The following is a 16,931-nucleotide window of genomic DNA, read 5'->3' as shown; positions in this document are numbered from 1 at the left end:
CTACTGACTCCAGAGAGCATTGGGAAACACTTTTCTCGAAAGGAACTTAAATGAAGGCCTAGGAGCGGGAGTGTACCTTGGAATTCGTGTTCTAGGAAGAGGCTTACAGGCCTTGTACCTTCTCTTCAGAAAGACGGTTCCTGGGGAGGCATTACTTTTCCCTGGGATGTGTGTGCTCTTCTGGCCTGGCTGGATATTGAGCATATCTGAAGCCAGTCTAGTCCTACTAAGTGCCTAGTGATTGTGTGGTTTTCAAGAAAGAAAACCCACACAGTATTCCAAATGAGAATTTCATCTTGTGTGCCATCATTTCCTATATCATTTTGAACTTGACTGGGTAGATTCACCAAAGCCATGTAATTAAAATGTGATTTATTTGCTTCCTAAGGTCTTTAAGTGTTTTTGAAGCATTGACTGAAAGAGCGCCCTGGGCCTGTCCCCACCTTTGTCTAGGGATTTTCTTCCTGCAGAATGCTACTCTGCCAAGACAGCTCTGAAGCTGATTTAGCAGACCATTCACCTGCTTCTTTGAAAACTTGGACTAGGACAAGGAAGAACAGGAAAGTCTCGCAGTGAATTGGATATAGGATGGGTAAATGAGGTTGCATCCTGTTTTGGGGAGGGAGTGTATGGGGTATGTATGTGCGCGCCCAGCTGTGCATTGTGCGCATGCACACACTTGGCCACCCCATAACACGTATTGCTCACTGGAGGTTGTTAACAGAAAGAGTTAAAAAACCCTGTCAGAGTGTATCCAAAACTTAGATTCTTTATTGTAGGACTAATGAGGATGGAAGAGAAATGAGTGCTTTAGAAGATACTGCCTCCAGGAAATCGAAGCAGGAGTCGGAGTGACAGTTTTTAGTTGGGTTTGCTACTCTCCTCTGAAGGTAGAAGATAACCTTGCCAAAACACGACACTGTTCAGATCAGCAGGAACTAAGCTGCTTGTTTCTCCATACAAAGAATTGTGCAATTTCCAGTGGGAACTCCCCTCTGGAGGTGGGGAGGGATGGGAAAGACAGAGTGGAGAAAGGCAATTAGGCAGAAATCTTCATTGTGAGTCTAGATTGACCCAGGATCTGCACATAGTTAACTCGGAGGCTTTGTTGGATTCTGCCAAAGATTCATTGTTGAAGACAGGGCAAGCACAACTCATTTCCATTTATTTCAATTCAACATTTATGCCAGCTTTGCACTAGGTGCTGAGGATGTAACAATGAATAAGACATGGTCTTGGACTTGAGGCGCTCCTAGCTTGGCAGGGAAGACAGATGTAAATTGCTAATTACCATACATTGTGCTGAGTGTCATAATAGAGTGTGTGTGAGATGCCCCTGGTAGAGCTCATGAATTAAAGGCCCCATGCTTTAAGCTGCTCATCCTGAGAAACCGCGCCATTTAATACTGGAGGGGGTTCTTTTAGAGAAACTGGGGAAGGCCATTCTATTGAGAGTGAAAAGGAAATGTCTAAGGGAATCAGACCACTGGGTTATTTTGCTGTCTTTTAGTCAACAGATAGTTTAGTGTTTAACTATTTTTTTAAGCCAGTTTGACAGAAAGTCTGGAGAGGCAGTAAATAATTAAATAAATAAAATAATTAAAAAGAATTCTTATAAAATCCTTACAAAATACTGACAAACATAATTCTAGGGACTTGCATGTCTTTTTCTGAGGGACCCTATACTCTCCTTTTCTTTTCTCATTGATTTTTAAAGCAGAAGCAACTTTGGGGGACGTTTGAAATCATGACGAATCCCACAGTGGTAATATCACTACAGTCCATGGTGGGTCTAGAACCTGGATCTCCTGCTGCTACTTCCTTCATGTGCATTCGCCCTTAGTCTGACCCATGACTTTAAACCAGACTGAGACCAGAGTTAAGTTTTCGTGTCTTTGTTTTGTTTTGAAGAGAGGGTGGTACTAAGGTTTGAACTCAGAAGGCAGGGGTTCTAGCATGTGAGCTACGCCTCTAGCCCCGTTATCATTTTTGCTTAGATCCTCCTACTTGTGCTTCCCATGTAGTGGGATTACAGGTACTTGCCACCATACTCAGCTTATTGGTTGAGATGGGGGTCTGTCTTGTAACTCTTTACTTGAGCTAGTCTCAATTTGCAGTTCTCCAGATATCCATCTCTCGAGAAGCTGGGATTACAGGTGTGAGCTATCATTCTCAGCCAATTCAATACCTTTTGCTTTTATCCAATGGTTTCTGTGTGTTTTATTCTTAGCTTATTTGGCCCTGGGTTTTGTTTCTGCCTCAGGCAAGCTCTGAATATGACTATGGATGGATTTGAATAGGAGAATAAGTTTTCTGAGGTGTGAAATGAGCAGGCAGCCATATAACTTGAGACACACTGTACATTATGATGTATTTTCTTGCTTGTCTGTTTCAGGAGGATGGAGACTAGGCAGCTGGTAGCGTTCTCTCCACATACACCATGGAGGCATGTGGTTGAGAGTGGCCTTTCCATGGTGTGAAGTGGGCGGGCAGCCAGGGAAGAAGTACTTACCACAGATTCTCAGATGAGGAAAGCGAAACCCAGAGGCCCAAATCTGTGTGACTGCAGTTTGCCTGCTGCCGCCTCTCAAGGGCCCCGGTTAGGCAACCCTGAGACAGATCTACCTGTTAGACATCTGGATCAGCAGGCTCATAGTGTCTGCATTGGGCTTCATTTGCTAGGTACCATTGAGCCCTCTGAAACGGCCTCACATTCCCCTTCTACTTTGTCTCTCTGTTGGAGGAAAGCATTTAGGTCAATAATGAAAACTTGGTAGGCTGAAGGTGTAGCTGGGTGGTAGAGTACTTACCTAACATGCTCAAAGTCTTGGGTTTGGGCCCCCACAACAAACCAAAACAAAAACACCAAAAAACAAAGACCTAAACCCCTCTCCCTCTCCCCCTTTTCTGATTCTAACTTGTTTTAGGTGGGGAATATAGCCCAGTGGTAGAGCACTTGCCTAGTACATGCAAGGCCCTTGGTTCAATCCCAAGCACTGCAAAAAAACCAAAACAATAACCAAATTTATGACCAATCTGTAATTTGCGCATCTCCTTTTCAGTTGGTGTTCACTTTAACGTGTTGTTACTGCTCTGAGGAGTAATTCCATTCTTCTCCAGGCTGGGATGCCCCTCCCCTTGTTCACCCTGCTACTTACAGTCTAGGGTTCAGCGGTTGAATTTCTTTGATGTTTCAGTCTCCTGCATGTGGCTTCCTGGTTGTTTGTTGTTGTTTTTGCCTCTGGGCCTTTGTCCCTGCTGTCCCCTCTGGGCTGGGGCCTTGTCCTGGCCCTTTCCCTTGGCTCTCTCCAGCCCTTCAAATCCAGCCCTTCCGGAAGTGCCTTGCTGGTGCCTTGCTGGTCGGGGACCAGGCCTCACAGTGCCTCTTGGAGTCTGCTTTCGCTGGAAGGCTAGGTTCTCTGGGCTAAAATGAAAGAGGTTTTTTTTTTTTTTTTTTAATAGGAGCCCGGCATTTCCTACTATTTTAAAATTTACAAACTCGCTTCAAAGCAATATCATTTCATGATCCCCCTCGGGAATTTTTAAACAATATTGTCACTTTTATAAAGCTATGGTAAAAAGTGAGTTTAGGCAAAATGTTTTTCTTTGTAACAACATTATTAAAATATTGCACAGCTCAAAATATTCCTTGGCTTATTTTAATATACTTTAAGAACTTAATTGCTTCTCATTTTTTATACAGATATTTTATTTAACAAGTGGTGTGCACTATTTGAGTTTACAAATTAAATGAATTTGTAAAATTTTAAATGTTAAGTTTATAAATTAAGATACAATGGGTAGGATAAAAAAATCACGACTAGTTTGAGACTGAATATATTTTTAAGCTATAGTGGGGAATTTAATTATTTACTAAGCTTTTTTTTTCTTTTTGGCAAAACTGAGTTTGAACTCAGAACCCCATACTTACTAGGCAGGTGACCTATCACTTGGACCATGCCCAACTGCACATTAGAAAAAACAATAATGCGGTCTTGATGTTGCCATGGGCAGATTGGAGGGATATATGACACTGAACTGAGGCTCCCTTGGTACTTTTTAATTAATTAATTTATTTTTGCTGCTCCTGGGGCTTGAACTCAGGGCCTGGGTGCTATACCTAAACTTTTTGCTCAAGGGTAGCACTTGAACCCACAGCAACAGTTCTGGCTTTTTCTGAGTTTACTAGAGATAAGAGCCTTATAGTCTTTCCTGCCAAGGCTAGCCTTGAACTGCAACCCTCAAATCTCAGCCTCCTGAGTAGCTAGGATTACAGGTGTGCCGTGGGTACTTTTTAATCTTTTCATTGGCCCCTCTGATCCTCTGAGGCTGATTATTGCATGCTTACAATGTATCAGCTTATCAAAAGTGATACTTGCATTTCCTATTTAAGTATTGCCAAATACTTGTTTATTTGCAGGATGGTAACAGATGCTGGGTGGACTGTGGCGCCTGGATTATGGTAGCCGCAGTTAAAGAAGCTTTCACAGAGGAAATTTAGGAAGAACCTTGCCAGTTTTCCTTTGTACTGGGAGCCTTGTGTTCAGTCTTTGGCCAGCCCTGAGTAATTGAAACTTGTGTTCCAGTAAAGTTTCTTCCTAAAAAAAGATCTTGTTAATTATGAAAAATGCCCTGTGGGTATCGCATTGTGAGTCCTTTTGTGGCTGGCATAGATAGTGGACTGGGAGGAATGCTTGTCAGAATAGAACAGAGATAATGCATTTCTTCTCTGATTTTTGGTATGGTTTCTTTTTTTTTTAATTTTTAAAGAAGTAGCTATTGCGTTTTCAAAAGAAACGATAAATGTTCATGATAAAATTCAAATCAAAACTGAAAAGTTACGCAAAGTCAGCAATACATTGTTCCAAGTCCCACCATTTCACACCAAAACAGCTTGTCATTCATTCATTCATTCACTCATTCGCTATGTATTCATTGAGTACTTGCTATATGTTGAGCACTAAGGGAAGAACAGAGAACAAAGCTAGTCTAGTGAGAGAAGAGGATAAACAACTACCTCAGTAGAGTTAGTTATAAGTGTAGTATAGAGAAGCAAAATGGGGCAAAGGCTTAGAAGATGTTCCTTTGAATGGAGTAGCCACAAAGGCTGCTTTGAGAAGACAGTGTCTCTATACCAAGAACTGCGTGAAACGAGGGAGCTGGTCACATGGAGGTAGGGAGGCACGTATACAAAGGCCCTGAGGTAGGAATGCTTGGCTTGTTCTGTCTCCTGAGTGGGAACCTGTGAGTAAGGATGAACTGAAGAGATGAGTGGGGCCGAACTGGGGAGATGGGATGTGAGGCATGAGAAAACCTTCAGCCTTTCTCCATTGAAGGGTCACAGTCAGGCCTGGGGTTGGAGAACAGACTGCAGAGAAGCCAGGGTACAGCCCGCAGGGCGGGTCGGAGCAGTGACTCAGAACAAAATAATGAGGAGTTGCCCTCAATAGGGAATAGTAGAGTGGGATTCTGGACACCCTGTTCAGGTAAGACTGACAGGATTTGTTCATAAATGAAGAAGAGTTTGAAAGAGCTTGAAAGCGAAGACCCAGCCACTTGGAAGGTGTGGGACATGGCAGGTGAGTGTCTGTCATGACTAGGAAGGAGCATGGTAGGTTTTAGATACCTAGCAGAGACCCTGAGAAGCGATGGGAGGCCATTTCTAGGAGGCTGGAGTGCTGGAAGAGGTCAAGGCTAGACAGAGATCGGGTACTTAACCAGGCACACGGCCGGATGCGATTGACTCAAGTGCTAAAGGAACCAGAAAAGGGGTTCTGGGCTGATCCCTAGCACCTCACCCCAGCATTTGGAGGGTGGGGAGGACAAAGATCATTCTAATGAAGAAGTCACACCTTGTGCCTGCAGAGGTCTAGTGTGTGCAGTGCAGGAGATTCTGCAGGAGAGACCGCGGGAGAGCTAGAGAGGAGACACAGGGGAGGCCAGAAACGGGGACAGCCATTTTGAGTTTGGTTGTAAAAAGAAGCTAAAATAAAAGGTAGCCAGGTGGTAGGAAAGGGGAGGGCAGATGATCATGGGAGATCTGAGAGCTACAGCGCCTTTGTTTGCCCCTGGGAAGGATCCAGTGGAGAGGGAAGAGTGATGCGGGTAGGCGGGTTGTACTACTCCTCCTGGCCTGGGCTCTGTTCCCAGGCTTTTGTGCTAAACGCTAGCACTGTACCACTTGAGCCATAGCTACGTTTCTGGCTTTTTGCCGGTTAACTGGAGATGAGAATCTCTTGGGACTTTTCCTGCTCCAGATGGTTTTGAACTGTAATCCTCCTGAGTAGCTCCGATTACAGGCATGAGCCACCGGTGCCCAACTAGGGTGTATCATTTTAGGAGCAAGGGACTTGAGCAAGAGGAAAGGGTTCTTTTGGCTTCAAGAGGAGAAGGAATCTCGGGCAGGGTGGAGACTGGTGGGCAGGCAGGTAAGAGGGGAAGGCTGTGGGTTGATGATGGATAGTGATTTTTCTCTCTCACTCTTAACACAGCACACATAAACAGAAGGGTAGCTAGGGAGCATGAAATGATTTTATAAGAATGACATTAGGCCATATGTTCTTTTATTAATGATTTTTATTAGCATACATTAGTTTTATAAGGGGAAGGGGTTCAAACTGTAACATTTCCATGCATGCATTGCATCTCAATCAAACTCAAACCCTCCTCTTTTTTTTTTTTCCAGTCATGGGGCTTGAACTCTGGGCCTGGATGCTACTGAGCTTTTCCCACTCAAAAGGCCTAGCACTCTATCACTTTGAGCCACAGCACCATTTCAGGGTTTCTGATGGTTAATTGGCGATAAGAGTCTCACAGACTTTCTTAACCAGACTTCCAACCGTTCAGCCTCCTGAATAGCTAGGTTTACAGGCATGAGCCTGGCTTCAACTCAACCCTTTTACAACTCTCCTTACCTTCCTTCCTCCTTCTTAAAACAAGTTTAACAGATTTCACTGTTCTGTTTCTATTCATGCAGGCAATCCACTTCAGCCATGTTTCTCCTCATTCACCCTCTCTGATAGTCCATTCCCTTCCCTCTTGTACCCACCCTTCCAACAGAACTTGGTTTACTTTCCTGTCATTCATTTTTTAAGGGTGTATTAATTATACCAAGGGATTTTGCCATGATATTTCAGAAATGCATATATCATATTTTCATCAAAATAGCTCCCTCTATTGCTTTATCTTTTCTACATCCAACTTCCTATTGATCAGTGGCTCTCATGAACAATCCTTATACCATCTTCATACATACTTGAAATGTATTTCACTCTTCATCCTTTTTTCTTCTCATAATTAGAATCATGTCGTGTGTGTGTGAGAGAGAGAGAGAGAAGGGGCAGGTAGGTACTAGTGAATATGTATGTCTTTTAGATCAGTGTTCCATAAATGAGCTAAAAAAATGAGTTTTTTTGAGCTTGGCTTCGCTCATTCAACATGATGTACTCTAGTCTCTAATTCTAACCATTTTCCTACAGATGACATGATTTTACTTTTTCTTTATGGCGTGGTATATATGTACGATGTCTTCTTTATCCATATCTCTTTGGCTATATGGCTATTGTGAATGACACAATAAACATGGGTATAAAGGTATCTGTCTTCCTTACACACTTTGGATTTGTGCCTAACAGCTGTATGGCAGGCTCATAAGACTTATTTATATTTAGTCTTTTGAGGAACGTTCATACTGATTTCCATAGTGGTTGTACTAGTTTACATCCCCACCAACAGTATATAGGGATTTCTCCCTTCTCTTATCCTTGCCAGCATTTGTTGTTTGTTTTCTTGGTGATGGTGACACTGGTTGGTGAGATACTTTTAGTATAGTTCTCATTTGGAAAACTACACTACTTCCCTTTATAGATAAGGATGCTGAACATTTCTTCATGTATCTGTTAGCCAGTTGTACTTTCTTTGTGAACTAACTGTTCAATTCATTTGCTTGTTTATATTTGGATTATTTTTTCTTTTGCTATTTATTTTTTTGAGCTCTTTGTTTATTCTGGATATTAATTCTCTATCTGTTGAATAACTGGCTAAGATTTTTCTTTTTATCATTCTGTTAGTTGTCCTTTGTTACTGGCAATTATTTCTTTTGCTGTGCAGCAACTTGTTAATTTGATGTAGCTTCATATATTAATTTCTATTCTTCTTTTCTGGGCAATCAGAGTCCCATTTAGAGTTTTCTCCTGCAGAGTTTTCCCTATAGTAAAGTTTTAGTTTTTTTACGTTGAATTCTTCTATCCATTTAGAGTTGACTTTTGTACAGAGTGAGAGATAAGTGTCTAATTTCAGTGTCTTCCAGTTTTGCTAGCACCATTTGTTGAAGAAGCTGTCTTTTCTCCAGTGTATGTTAGGGCTCCTTTGTTAAAAATAAGATGGCTATAGCTCTGAGTTTATTCTGAGGTGTTCTGTGCTAATCTTCTTTGTGACTGTTTGTAGCACTTCCATGCTTTTTTTTGTTACTGTGTTTCTGTAGTATAATTTGAAGTCCTGCTGCGATACTTCCTATACCTCCAGTGTTGTTCCTTTTATTTAGGGTTATTTTTTTTTCTATTCAGGTTCTTTTATGCTTTTATATGAATTTTTGGATTGCCTTTTCTGTTTCTGTGGAGAATGACATTAGGACTGTGAGTATTGCGTTGAATCTGTAGATAGCTTTCCTGCTACATTCCCAGATGTGTTAATCAGATCTTAAATTTTTTTGGTGGACTCTGTAGGGTCTGTAAGATCTGTTATATCATTTGCAAATAGTGATAAATTAATTTCTTCTTCCCCTATTTGAATATCTTTTATTTCTTTCTCTTGCCTTATTGCCCTGGCTACGAATTCTAGTACCATATTGAATAAGAGTGGGAAGAGTACATGTTTGTTTCGTTCCTAACGTTAGGGGAAATTATTTCAGTTTTTCTCTGTATAATACAATGTTAGATATGCTTGTCATATATATATATATAGTCTTCATTAAGTTCAGGTATATCACTCACTTTTTCCTATTTCTTCAGTGCTATTGTCATTTAAAAATGTCAGATGCTGTCAAAAGGCTCTTTTAGCCTCAGTTACTATGATTATATAATTTTTACCTTGATTCTCTTTATATAATGTGATATAATTCCTATTATATGTGTTGATTTATGTATGTTGAACCATCATTGCCTCCCTAGGGTGAAATCAACTTGGTATTTGATGTTTTTAATGTATTGTTGAATTTGGTTTGCAGTGTTTTTTTTTCAAACCAAATTTTGCCTCATTGTTCATCAAAGAGATTGGTCTATAATTCTGTTTTAATTGTTGAGTCTTTGCTTTTGGAATGAGTGCAGTATTGGCTTCATAGAATAAATTTAGTAATTTAGTAGCTTTCCTTCTAATTCATGGAAGAGTTTGAGGAGTATTAGTAGTAATTCTTTAAAGATCTAGTAGAACTCTGCAGTGAATCCATTCAGTCCTGGGCTTTCCATTGTTGGCAGACTCTTTATTACTCCTTCAATCTTATTTCTTAGAGATTTGTTTAAGTGGCTTCTAGCCTTTTGGTTCAACGTTGGTAAGTCAGCTGCATCTAGAAATTTATCAATTTCTTCTATATTTTCCACGTTTTTTTGAGTTTAGATTCTCATAGCATTTCCTCACGAGCCTTTGGATTTCATCAGTATTTGTTGTGATACTCTTTTTCGTGTCTAATTTTATTAATTTGACTTTCCCCTCCTTTTTTTAGGGGCTAGGGATATGGCCTAGTGGCAAGAGAGCTTGCCTTGTATACATGAGGCCCTGGGTTCGATTCCCTCCTTTTTTTATCCAACTAATGTTTTATGAGTCATCACTTTTTCAGTGAACTAATTTTTTTCTTTAATTCATTCTTCAGATAGTTTTTTTAAAGTCAGCATTTCCTTAATTTCAGCCCTAATCTTTATTTTTTGTCTCCTAATTTGGGGTTTGCTAATTTTATAAGAATGGCACTAGTCCATATCTTCTCTCTCTTTAAAGGACTTTTATTCATATATATTAGGTGTAAAAGAGGGCTTGTTAATTGTAGCATTTACATACATGCACAACCTTTATCCCTCTATCATTCTTCCTTACCATCTCCCACTTCTAAAACATTCTTTTTAGTGATTGTTCTATCTTTATATATACAGATAAACTACTTGGACCACGTTGTTCTTTGTTCCTGTCCAGCCCCCTCGTTCTGATACCTGCCTGCATAACAGGGCCTGTTTTACTTTCCTGTCTTCTTTTTTTAAGTGTGTATTAATTGTACCAAGGGCTTTCACCAATGCCATATGCTCTGTATAAAAATAAGAGTAATCGAACTTCATTTTACTTGAGTTTAACAGAAGAAAGTAAAAGGCCAAGTGGAAAAGCTGTTGAATTTCAGACTTTTCTTTCTACCAGTTACAATAGTTTTTAAATTCTCTCCAAGGTTAAGGATACAATTATGAAAACCATTAGAATGTTAAAGTTGCTATTAATATTTTTAAACTACATTCTTAGCTTTATCTTTCCTTTGAGAAGGACTGGCTGATTCCTTGGAAAGAGTCCAAGTTCATGTTTTTGCACTTTCTTACACCTTTATTCCAGTTTTTATAGCTTATATCTATTTTTCCTCTCAGAGTTGTGAACATTTACATTCCACACTACGTGCTCCCACTTTTTTGTCTGTGCCTCATCTGTGCATCTGTTCTCTCTTTTATCCTGGCTTTTCCCGTGTCTCTGCCCTTGTTTTGATTGATCTTCTGTTACGGGGTTTCCTCCTCAAGATGGATTCATGGGTGCTTCCTAGGGTGAGATCTTTCAAGCTGGAGAGGGTCTAAGTCTTTTTTACAGTTGAGTGGTGACTCAGCTTGTCATAATACTTCTGGATCAAAGTTGCCTCTCGGAGTTTTTAAAGCATGGTTCCATTGTCTTTAGGCTTTCAGTACTATTCAGAGGTCGACTTGCTTTCCCCTCAGTTTTCTTTTTCTCCATTGTTTTTTTTGAACAGTTCTTCGTCTTTTTTTGTTTTTTCTTTCAACACAATCTCCCTATGTAGTAGTATAGGCTAGTCTTGAACTCATGATCTCCCTGCTTACCTCCTCAGTGTGGGGATTACAAGTGTGTACCACGACTCCCAAGCCAGAAGCTTGGGAACATCATATGTCTTGATGTTGATTGTTCAGTGTAGTTCTTTGGATATTTTTTGTTCCATTTATCTTCTTCATTTACAGTCACTGTGAGCCCAATAAGCCTTTTTTCCATGCTTTTAATTAGATTTCAAAGAACTTTTCATTATGAAAAATGTCAAAAAATAAGCAAAAAGAGAATTATGTTACTGACTCCCACATACCACCGCCCCACTTCAGTAATCAGCTCATGACCAATAAACAGCTCAGGGCCACTGCTACTCTAGCTGCATCCCCCACCTCTTCCCACTCTCTCCTGTTACTTTGCCACAAATACCATATATTATTCACCCTCACACATTTCGATACTTATTGCTAAAGGAGAGGAACTCTTCAAAAAAGAAAAACAGGGGGCTGGGAATATGGCCTAGTGGCAAGAGTGCTTGCCTCAAAAAAGAAAAACAGTATTGTTAATTAGGTTTATCTAGTTTGTTTATAATCCATTTACTTGACATAATGGCATCTTTTCATTGCATTAGATTAGCAGTAGGTTTGTGCCAGAGGGCCACTGGGTCATTATAGTTACTGGGCTTCAGAATCAGGAAGACGAAGCTCAAAGAAAAGGTCTCAGGCTCTTCCTGATGTGGTGGGGAGCCTTGGATTGGGCAATGGTTGCACACACGGGAAGTATCTGCTGGTTCTTTGGTGCTCTCTGGATTTCTAGCACTCACGTGAACAGTATAAAAGGGCTGGGGCCGGGGCTCGTGGAGAAGCCGGAATGTATAGTTTCTTTTCCAGCAAGAAGTGAAACTTGGGTCCTTTCTGCTTTAATAATAAACATGAAGAGAGAGCTGAGTGGTTTGAAGACTATTCTAGTTCTGCCTTTGGTGGCCATGTGGTTTATCCAGAGCTTTTCAAACTGTGGGTCCAGACTTGTAGGTAATAAAATCAAATTAGTGAGCCATAACTAATGTTTATAAAACCAGAATAATCAGAGTCTGTGGCATGTACGAAAGGCAAATATTTCATGAAACTTTTCTTCCAGTTGTGTGTGGGGGGGGGTGGCGAAAAGAACACACATTGGCTTGTAAAAGTTTAAAGTCATTAGTTTGTTATATTTAATTCCTATCACTTTCTTGCTTCAGAAAATTAAAGGATTAAAGGATATCTGAAAAAGGTCTTATTTATGTATTATATACTATGTATTATATAATTATGAATATATAGTTATGTGTATATAGTGCTTATAGTATGTTGAATTCTATTAATATAAAACATGAAATAAGTAGTAGCACTGTCAGAATTTTACAAATAGGAATGTTGAGATGAAGTAATTTGCCCAAGGCCACACAGTATGTGTTAGAGCTGGAATTTTGAGGCCAGCAGTGTGGTTCCAGTCTGTTTTTTAGAGACTCTCTCCCCCATTGATAGCATTTCTAAATGGTGTCATGGACCTTTGGCTTTAGGCTGCTATTGCCTTTGCCTTTGTTCTCCCCGGTGGTCATGGGGCTTGAACTCAGGGCCTGGGCACTGTCCCTGAGCTCTTTTGCACAAAGCTAGCATGCTACCACTTTGAGCCACAGTGCCACTTCTGGTTTTCCACTGGTTAATTGGTGATAAGAGTCTCACAGACTTTCTTGCCTGGGCTGGCTTTAAGTGGCGATCTTCAGATCTCAGCCTCCTGAGTAGCTAGGATTTACAGGTATGAGCCACCGGCACCTGGCTGTTTTTTTAACTTTTTTTTTTGTTATTTTAGAATTAAACACATCTATGTGCAATTAGTTAAGTTAGTAGTGTTTCCTAGGGACAAGGCTTGGCTAAAGACTTTATATGCATTATTTCTTTTGCTCTGCACAATCCAATGGAATGGCTGCTGTTGCAAACTCCATTTTGTAGATAAGGAAACAGACAGAGATTGTCTTGTTCAAGGATCCACTGCTAGCAAGTAGCATGAATTAAAATTCAGTTTTTTTCCTGAGTACAGAGTCTTTGCTTTTAACCATTCTGCCTTACTCTATCCTCCTGAGGTTTTTAAAGGTTGAGTGAGATAATATACCTTTGTACTTGAATAATGACTAAATATAAGCTTGCTTGGCACATAGTGAGCACTTAATAAATAGGATTCATAATTACTACTGAATATCTAAGATGTACCTGCCTGTAACTTTGTTCGAGAAAGTTTGCCTTTCCTTAAAAATTAAGCATAGTCAACAAATCAGTTCTTCCAGCCAGCCAATCACTTGACATGCATGTTGAGTCCTTGAGGAATGTTTAGTTCGTTCAAGTATGTTGGGTACATACTTCCACTGTAATCCAAGTTTTATCCAGGAAGTGACTGTCTGCTGGCATCTAGGACATTGCTTGGCATATGATAGATGTCTTAGTGTAGATTCCCTAGAAAAGAGAGCCAGAGGCAAAAGTTGACACTTTATATGACAGCCATTCCTGGAAAGCAGGGATGAGGAGAAAAGGGAATGAGAAAGAAAGGGAAAGCAAATGTAAAACACTAATTATAAGCTTACCATAGCTTCATGAGGTACTAAGTAGTTGATCCTTCAGAATATCTTCTGAGAACAATGTGTAGGTACTGCGTGGCTCAGCAATCCAGTGGGGAGGGACAGGAGATTTCATTTGTCAGCTCCTGTTTCCCATCAGGTAAAGTTTGACTGCATGGACTCTGAATTCCTTTGAATTTCTCTGAATTTCTTGGCTGCATGGCTGCTGACTAAACAGGTCTCTCCCAGTCTTATGCTATAGGAAAACTCCAGAGGTTCTGGGAGGCAGAATGTTATGTGACAGACCAGGACAGCCATTGCAGCTGCAGCAGTACAAACATACAACAAAGCACTTGTGTTCAGCTTGGGTGAACACAACTGGATCTGGCAGAGCAAGCGTTAGTAATCATAGATCTCTTCTACCTCTGCCTTTAGAGTTCTGGGATTATGAGTTTGCACTAATCCCACCTATATCACAACATTATTGCTGATCTATCTTTGTTCTTAGTCTACGGGCTATATCTTTTCATTTTCTTTCCACTTAAATGGATGTGTCTCAGGCCTAGGCCTCTTTCTTCTTCATTTTCTACACACCCATGGTGGACATCTGCGCTTACTTTCATGCTTCATTCTCCAACTCTCATCTACTTGCTGATGACTCCCAAATGTCTATCTTCAGATTCAACCTCTCCTGAGAACTCTAGTCTGCAGAAGAAAACTGCCTTTCCAATAGAAAGTTCCATAGTGATTTTCACAGGCCAAGTGAGTATCTTGATCCTCCTTAATTGTTTTTTGCTTATCATTCCCCTTTATGACTAATAGCCACCTGGTCCTTGCTAATTGAATTAAACATGAAACAATGAGCCAATAAGGTGTTATAAGCTGGATCTTTCTCCAAATGAAGTGCACCCTGCAGAGCTAGTTCTCTAGGGACTTAGGGACTGAGTTCTAATATTGGGCTGGTTAGTTTCCCATCTACCTTTGCTGGTACTGTTTATCATAGCTATCAGAATCGCCTTTCCATACACTTGACATGTTTGAATTGGCACTGGGTCTTTTCAGGAGTTGTTTGGTAGGAAATTCCTTGGATTTTAACTCTCTTTTGGTTATCCTGTTTTCAAAACCCTTGATTTGTGTATCAGCACTAGAGCTCTTTTGGTCTGCACTTGTAGATCTGCTCAGCTCATCAAGCACACAGGATCCTTTCCGCGGCCCGGGCTGCCTTCACACCATTCTGTGGTTCCATTCCAGTGTTTCCACAGTTTCATCTTCTGAGCTTCGCCTGCCTGTGTGCCTCCTGGCTTTGCTAACCATAGCCTTCCTTCCTCCCTGGCCCTCTTGGCCCTTTTAACCCTTCTAATTCAAGGCCTCAAGGTAAACCTGTATGTGCACCTCCTTAGAGTGACCTCCAGTCAGAACATGGTCTGAGACTCTTATTCTGGCACCTGCTGTGCTCCTGTTTACAGGGTTGTAGTTTTAGATTAGAAGTTCGTTGAGAGTAAGACAGCAGCGTATGTTTTCATATGTAAATGGCTTATGTTCATGTATGTGCCATTGATTCATTAATTAGGACTTTGCCCAGAGTTGGTGACAGATAAATGCTTGAAGGTGGAGGTGCTAGCTAGTTATTGTATTCTCCAGCAATTACGGAGCATGAGGGTAGGTGATGTTACCCAGAGGAGCCATTGGTCTTCTCATTCCACATCATTGGTTTAGAGTATAAGTTAATTCTAGATTTTGGACGTTGGGAATTGTGTTTCTTAAACATCTCCGGCAAGGCTTTGGACTAAAATTACTACTTTGGCATTTGATGTGGCAGCTTGTTCATCTGGGAGGCTTTTGTCTCTGCCTTTGCTATTGAGTCACTTGAAAGAGCCAAGGCGGCCTGCCAGAGCAATCGAGATGATTAAAGTTCATTGAGACATCCCCCTCCACAACCTCTGCCTCCCAGCCTTCCTGGGGTTACTTTCTTTGCCTTCACTTGGGGGTTGGAAAGTTAATGGATGACTGAGCGTCCTTTGGAAACTCATAGGGCTATTTTTCTTTTTCTCCTTTCACTGACTGGTTTCACTTTGTCTCCAAAGCTGCATGAATTGTTTTTAGGTAGTGTGGAGTTTATGTAAGGGGAGGAGAGGGTCTTTTCTTTCATAGCTTTGAGAGAATCTGCTAGACAAGACAGTTTTGAAGATGCCCAAAGTAACAGCTTGATAGATCTACAGTGAAAAGGAAAGCCAAGGGGGGGGGGGGGGCAGTACTCTAGTCACACACCCTTCCTCCTTACCTCCCCCCCCCCCCCCGTTAATGATTACTTACTGTTTTACCTTGAATGCAAAGGTCTCTTGTACACCCAGCTTGCCTACCACCATAGAGGAGAAAATGGTTAGAATCACTAGCCTGTAGGGTCACCAGATCTAAAGTTAAATTATGTTGAGAATCAGTATGAGTATGCGCAGGGATTTTTCCACCCATGGAATTCTATTCGTTTTGACCTCTCTACCATTTAGCCTTGGTGCTCATTAATATTTGCTCCCTCATTAGGAAGACCCGGGAATGCATCCAGTAGACCTCCTTTGTGGGATCTTCCTTTAGCTCTGTGTTGTTTTCAGCCTGACACAAACTTTGACCAGCTTGTATTGGCTGCTTGAAACTCCTCTACCGGCCTTTGGTCCTTCCTTTGAATTTGGTGTGTTGTAGATCCAGGCCCCTGAGTTATCCTTTGCTCCAGGGAGGCCCTCTTCCTCATTGCCCCAGGAGGAGGTCATGCTCAGACATCCCATAGCCAGGCTTAGGTTTTTATCTCCCTGTGGAATATTTTCTCCTTACCTTTTAGTTAGGAAGAATCCACTCATCCTCAGAATACTCATCTAGACTTCAGTTTCTTCCCTTTCTTTCCTTCCCTTCATACATTTGAGACCTGCTGTATGCCAAAATTCCTGGGTCCAGGAATTTAGTAAACTAAAACAAATTTTCTTCTCTAAAGAAATTGAATCTTGGGCTGGGGATATGGCCTAGTGGCAAGAGTGCTTGCCTCGTATACATGAAGCCCTCGGTTCGATTCCCCAGCACCACATATACAGAAAATGGCCAGAAGTGGTGCTGCGGCTCAAGTGGCAGAGTGCTAGCCTTGAGCAAAAAGAAGCCAGGGACAGTGCTCAGGCCCTGAGTCCAAGGCCCAGGACTGGCAAAAAAAAAAAGAAAAAAAAGAAAAAAAAAAAGAAATTGAATCTTTTCTCAAGGAGCTTGATGTTTATAACACTAGTTCCCACTAATTCCCTGACCCTTCAAAAGTTTAACTTTAGCCAGCCACCAGAGGCTCACACTTGTAACCCAAGCTACT

At 41.0% G+C, this 16,931-nt stretch overlaps 1 protein-coding gene across 3 annotated transcripts in view; it reads left to right on the top strand.

The window, feature by feature from the left end:
• The window catches only part of Srgap2 (SLIT-ROBO Rho GTPase activating protein 2), a 239,592-nt gene that overhangs the window by 72,965 nt on the left and 149,696 nt on the right, over positions 1-16,931 (top strand). The window lies entirely within an intron of this gene.

This window comes from Perognathus longimembris, chromosome 11 (genome assembly GCF_023159225.1).
Source record: "Perognathus longimembris pacificus isolate PPM17 chromosome 11, ASM2315922v1, whole genome shotgun sequence".
Classification (NCBI taxonomy): domain Eukaryota; kingdom Metazoa; phylum Chordata; class Mammalia; order Rodentia; family Heteromyidae; genus Perognathus; species Perognathus longimembris.
Note: the sequence above shows the minus strand (reverse complement) of the source record. Positions and strands in the feature narration are given on the sequence as shown.